Genomic DNA, 5,733 nt, shown 5'->3' with positions numbered 1-5,733 from the left:
CATTATCAAGGAAGCTGACTGTTAGGGAGGCAGCTTTGTGCCACTGGATATCTAGGAACTCTCTCCTTTTCCTGGGGGTTGCATATACTGCCAGATCCGGTGCCAATCTTAGAGTGGAAAAACTGAATTACTCAGTGTAAGGATTTTTCCAGTAGATGGCAGGATTGGCAAATTCTTGCTTTTCTAACTCTGCAGTAGTTTGTTCATTGTTGGCTGACGAATTGATATTTCTGGCAAAGAACTTGAAAAGGGAAAGAAATTTATTACTAAAATTTTATTGTATTACACTGTGCCAGATTCAGTTTTGCAGAAGATATTGTACCCAGGAGTATAAGTCATTTTCAGTCAAACAGCTCCAGGTTTCCTGAATGAGTCTCTTTAACTCCTCGAGTCCCACACCATTCACACCTGCCTAATTCAACTAAAGCAATATCGTATTTAATGTTAATAATATTCTGTACTTTATTACACCTACATATTACAAGAGCTAGAAAGGATGTGTGATGTTATTACCTACTATGTGGCTTAACAATATCTGGGAACCTCATATCGTTGTTCTGCTTTAGGATTTCCTGAACATTTTTTCCATTGATTTGGCAGTTCTTAAAAATGAAGTGATTTAGTGTTTTAAATTCAGTTTCCTAAAAGGCCTCTATGTCTCTGCCCTGAGATAGTGAGGCATCCAGGTCATATGACTGTGGTTTAATAAATCACTACACATCAGCTGAACCATAGCAACTATCCCTGACTCTATTCTTAGCCTACAACAAACATAATGTCACTTAATGTGATTCTTTTCCATTGCTTTCTTTTCATTGAAATAAGCATCTTTGCTTTCTCTTTGCCATGCACAAAATATATAATTTTATAAATACTGTGAGTCAGCTGAAGTATTTTATTTTTAAGCTGCAGTAGTTTATATGCTTGAACTACTTTTTTTTCCATTGAAATGAAAATAAAATTATTATCCAAAATTGTTAAATCCCCATTTGAAAGGGGATTTAGATTCTGATTGATTTAAAAAACTTATATACTACAGGTGTGGTGGGGTTGGAACTCTAGGGATGTCACTTTCAAGTGGATTCCTGGACCCAGGGACAATATGGCAAAACGTGCCTGAGGGTGCTCTGGGAGAATTTGGCACCCAAGGAAAGTGGTATTAAAAAACCCACTTTAACTGAGATGATGCCCAGAATCAGGAAATTAACATTACAGTACTTAGAGATGGACCTTAACCTCCTATCTTGTGCATGTGGGGTTGCAAGCAGACATTTTTATTGTGGGATGCAAACTGTCCTCCTGCAAGTTAAGGAAATTTATAAGCTTATAACTATGTTTTGAAGTGACTCAAAGATCTGTTTCCACATGAGAGCTTAACAATTAGGGTACTAATCTAACCAATGGGTCCCTCAGTTTGGCACAACTCAAATCCATGTTTTATATATCCTAGAGATTTCTCTAATTCCTAGGCTAGAGGGATGGTCTGTACGGGGATAACTTGCATCCTTCATACCGAAGTTCTGATAATGGCATTGCAAGATAAGTTGAATCATAAGAGGACAAAAGAGTGTAATTTTGATGTGCAGTGGTTTGTAAGCTCAGATGCAACTTGTTCCTAGCCCGTTTTTAGAAGTCAGGACTTTCCTTCATCCGAGTGTTAGATGCTGTTCCAGTGATGCAAAAAAACCGAGAAATGTTCTAGTAATTCTCTAAATTTAATGGAGATTTATTATGCCTGCATGGGGTGGGGTAATGATACCCCTCTTTGTGTGCCCAACCTGAAGGACTGAACATCTCAGGATGCTCAACAAAGCCAAACAAAACCATGCCTGACATGCTTTAGTGTGATGAAAGTCTTCTTCAAGCAAGGGGTTGGATCTAGAGATCCCTAGAGGTGCCATTCTACATTTCTGTAATGTGCAAACAGGCACTCACATTTTGGATTTGGGTGGATGTGCGTGGTACGTAAGTCCTGTCTCTTTGTCTGTCTCCTAAGCTTTAACCTCTAACATTATTCAGCTTCTTTTGACAGTGTATAATTCCCATTTTCATTCTGAATCTATCTGATTTTTCCTTGAGTTTAAGAAATCTCAAAGACTGTCCCCTGACAACTTCAGCAGAATCCCTGCTTTTTCTGGAGATTAAAGATAGTCTGTCCACTTTATAGATCTGTTTGTTTTTATAACCTAGTACCTGAAGTTTCACTCAGTGGATAACTTGCTTTTTTTTAGGGGGAGGGGGAAATCCTCTGTTGGGGTGTATTTCTCAGTCAGGCATGGGGCAGTGGTCATACAGATGTACACAGTGTTGCAGCAGTGTTTCCCTTGCTGCAGGAACCCAAGGGCCAGAGACAATTGATCCATGGACTGATCAGCTCCATCAAGTACATGGGGTAGAGGAGCTGGAGCAATGATGGTATGAATGCTTAATTTGCCAGCTGAAAAATAGGGGAAAATCAGGTAGATTAAAATGAAAAGCGGAAAGTTTGAAAGTGTGCAATCTCTGTAATGTTTAAAAAACCTCAGCTGCAGTTCTCCAGTTATCTGAGCTTTGGACATGAGGGGAACAGATGTTCAGTGTACAGACAGGAAAGATTCAAGCTGCATAAAAGCTGAACATTTTAGTAGTTGGCTACAAAATTAAATTTGGCCTAACTTGGAAATTCATAGATAAATTGTTCCAGTTGTTGCCAAAGAATGTGAAAACCTTTGAAATGTCACTAATTGATGATGTTATTCCCAGATTATGTTTTATCATTATGTAACACTGCATAAAATTGGCAGGAATAAAAAGTGATTAGACAGAAAATGCTGTAAAATATGTAAACATTGACCTTATTTCACATAGCCTTAATATAGGGGGTAAATTTTGCAATCCAGGACAATAATTGTTAAAAAAATCTGATGCTAAAAATCATCAGAGAACATGAAGAGTTATTTGAAAATATCTCCAAGGGAATTTAAAGTGCCAGGAAGATTCTGAATAAGAAACAGGACAGCCAAGGATTCTGAGATTGAACATACTGTGGGACTTGCTGGAATAGGACAAATGAGATTCAGTAAAAGGAAATGAGTGAGGTTAAGAAAGATTTGGCTGAGATAAAAAGGAATGCATTCCTTCTGAGAGAAGGAAAAAAATCCAAAATTTTTATAAGATTTGAATAATTATGTAACATTTATTTGATTCAAAGGGAATACCAGAACAGTTCAAAACTATTGAAACTAAATGTTCAGGGAGAGAATTAATTTGAAGAGACAAGGATCTGATAGATTCCTTAAATGAAAGCCATTGTGAGAGAGACTCTATGAGGAAGAACAAAAGTCTGTACTTGAATTCTGAATGTGTGGAGTACACATGGAGTGCTGAGCCCAACATGCATTTTCAGACTTTTCGCAGACTTGACAGGAATCCATTAAGAGACATAAACATGTACACAGTATGAGTTGCAGGTAGCACCACAAACTTCCAGATCTTCCTGACTGAGGCAGAAATGCTCACTATTAAACTCTTTTATTAACACAGACTCATTTTGACACTTTAACAATTTAGCCATTTCTTTCAATTGAAAAAAGAGACATGTTTGGCCATGAATCAAGTGCCTTTTAGATGTGTGTATCCTTCTTAAGCTTCAACAAGATTACCAGCTTCCCTTCTCTGTTATTGCAGTTATAAGTTTACTTAGTATAAAATGCAATTTGAACCTTCCCAAGGCTTAATTTTCTCTGGTAACATGACTAAGGTGTGTCAAACAATAGCAATCCACACAAATCATGCATTAGAAGGTGATCAAAAGACTTTGTTCAAACACATACAAAGATCTCAAGAAAGGTTAGGAATATACCTGTATCCTTTGCATGCTGAGATATGTAACTTACTATTTCTAGACTGAAAATTGTATTTACATCCATTCACATTCAGGAGTTTGTCTGAATGGTTTTACTGCATACTTACTCTGTCAACAGCAGTCTTAGATTTCTGACATAAAGCCTGCTAAGTTTTAGATCTTACATCTATTGAACACACCTGTTAACTGAATTCCATCTTGGAAACAGGTTTTATTTACACCACATTATAACAAATACGATTTATGCCAACTTTTGCTTTTGTGGCTGGTTGTTCTGCTGGGTGAAGATAGAAATATCATTCCAAAGAAAGAGACTGTTGATTTCTAGGTGAGTTAGAAAAAAGCCATTTGTGTCTCAGGACTGTGTAACCAAGAGAAGCGCCTGTAGCCTGGACTCATTCTACACAAAAGTTCCTGTGTCAGCTGGGGTCAAGGAAATCCTTGGGAAATAAATATTCTACTATTTTATTCTTTTAAAGTCTGTGAAATTTGAAACCTTTACTCTAAAATGTTATTGCCTCGGTAGGGGAAAAAGTAAACTTTCATGCACAGTGGGATGTTAAGCCTGTAACTCCTGCCTCAGAAAAAGCAGAAACAGTGTTTCTACTTCCATATACATCCCACTGGAAATGTACCTGACGAAAATATGTTTAAACAACCTAACATAAAATAAGATCAACTTTCTAGAACCATAGGAAGGAAAGAGTACTTGGCTTTTAAAGATGATTGCAAGAATATTGATAGAGATGGGAAAGTAAAACTACATTCATCCCAACTCCCTCTACAATTTTAGTTCCAGAAGATGAATATTCTGTGTCTGTGATGTGTATGTGAGGATGATCCGGTCAGTCTCAGTCAGTATGCCCATTACTTAGACACAGAGAAACTGTTCACTGTAAAGAACATCTGCTTTTTTGCAGGAAATCATGTGGGGCAGTACAGGACTCTGAAGTAAGCTTGGCAGCTGAAAGCAAGCAGGCACCTTTCCCCATTCTAGTCAAAATGCCAGATGGACTTTTCTTAGACCTGTCCTCCAGTAATAAACATAAATAGTAAGGGCATTGGATAGAAAAGCTTAAAAAAACATAAAGAAGCAAGTTATGCAATTTTCTTTCTGAGCTAGGGTAGGGGAAGGAGGATTCACCACTGCTGGAGGCCAATCTTCCAATGCACTGGAAAGTGCCTGGGCATTACCATATGTTCTTTTTAATTCTAGAATTTTTAATTAGTCTGAAAAAGCTATTGCTCTCCTGAGCAATGCATCAGCACACCAACTGAAATTTGTTGTTCCTAAGATCAGCAGAGCAGAGAGGTTGTGCAAGAGGTGCTTAGTTCAAAGGACAGTACAAAGTTAAAGAGAGTGACAGTCAGAGAGTGACAGTCATGGATTGCTTGCACTAATTTAGCTGACTTTGTCCTAAGCCAGACCAAAAATGCTTTCATGTTCTTTCCATCAGCTTTTCTCTGGGACAAGTAACCTTCAGCCTGAGACCAGAAATGAACAGCACAAACTAGGCCTAAAACCTGCCAACCATTGGCAAAGTGATTAATGCCTAAGTCTGAGAGGATACAGAATAAGAACCAAAGCAAAGTATAGAAGACTGGAGTTGGTTTTCGTCAGTTTGAGACATCTGAAAATGCCTTCTCAGACAACTTCAGAGGACTATGTCTATCATTTTCTGTACTGATTATGGAGCATTTACTATAGATACATGAAAATTTAAAATAGAAGATATTTTGCAGTTTTACGAAAATTCAGTATTCATTATTTAATGGCATGTAGGAGATATGTTTGCTGAAAAGCAGGAAACATCATTTGTGCAGACTATTGTCATAAAATTTTAGGTAAAGACACTCAGAGAAATGGTAATTGTATAAGGAGAAGGAGG

At 37.5% G+C, this 5,733-nt stretch overlaps 1 protein-coding gene across 3 annotated transcripts in view; it reads right to left on the bottom strand.

The window, feature by feature from the left end:
- Window positions 1-5,733, bottom strand: part of KIF6 (kinesin family member 6) — a 156,859-nt gene that overhangs the window by 6,860 nt on the left and 144,266 nt on the right. The gene's annotated exons all lie outside the window — the stretch shown is intronic.

This window comes from Corvus brachyrhynchos, unplaced genomic scaffold (assembly GCF_000691975.1).
Source record: "Corvus brachyrhynchos isolate BGI_N302 unplaced genomic scaffold, ASM69197v1 scaffold188, whole genome shotgun sequence".
Classification (NCBI taxonomy): Eukaryota; Metazoa; Chordata; class Aves; order Passeriformes; family Corvidae; genus Corvus; species Corvus brachyrhynchos.
The sequence above is the reverse complement of the archived record's forward strand: the minus strand, read 5'-3'. Positions and strand labels throughout refer to the sequence as shown.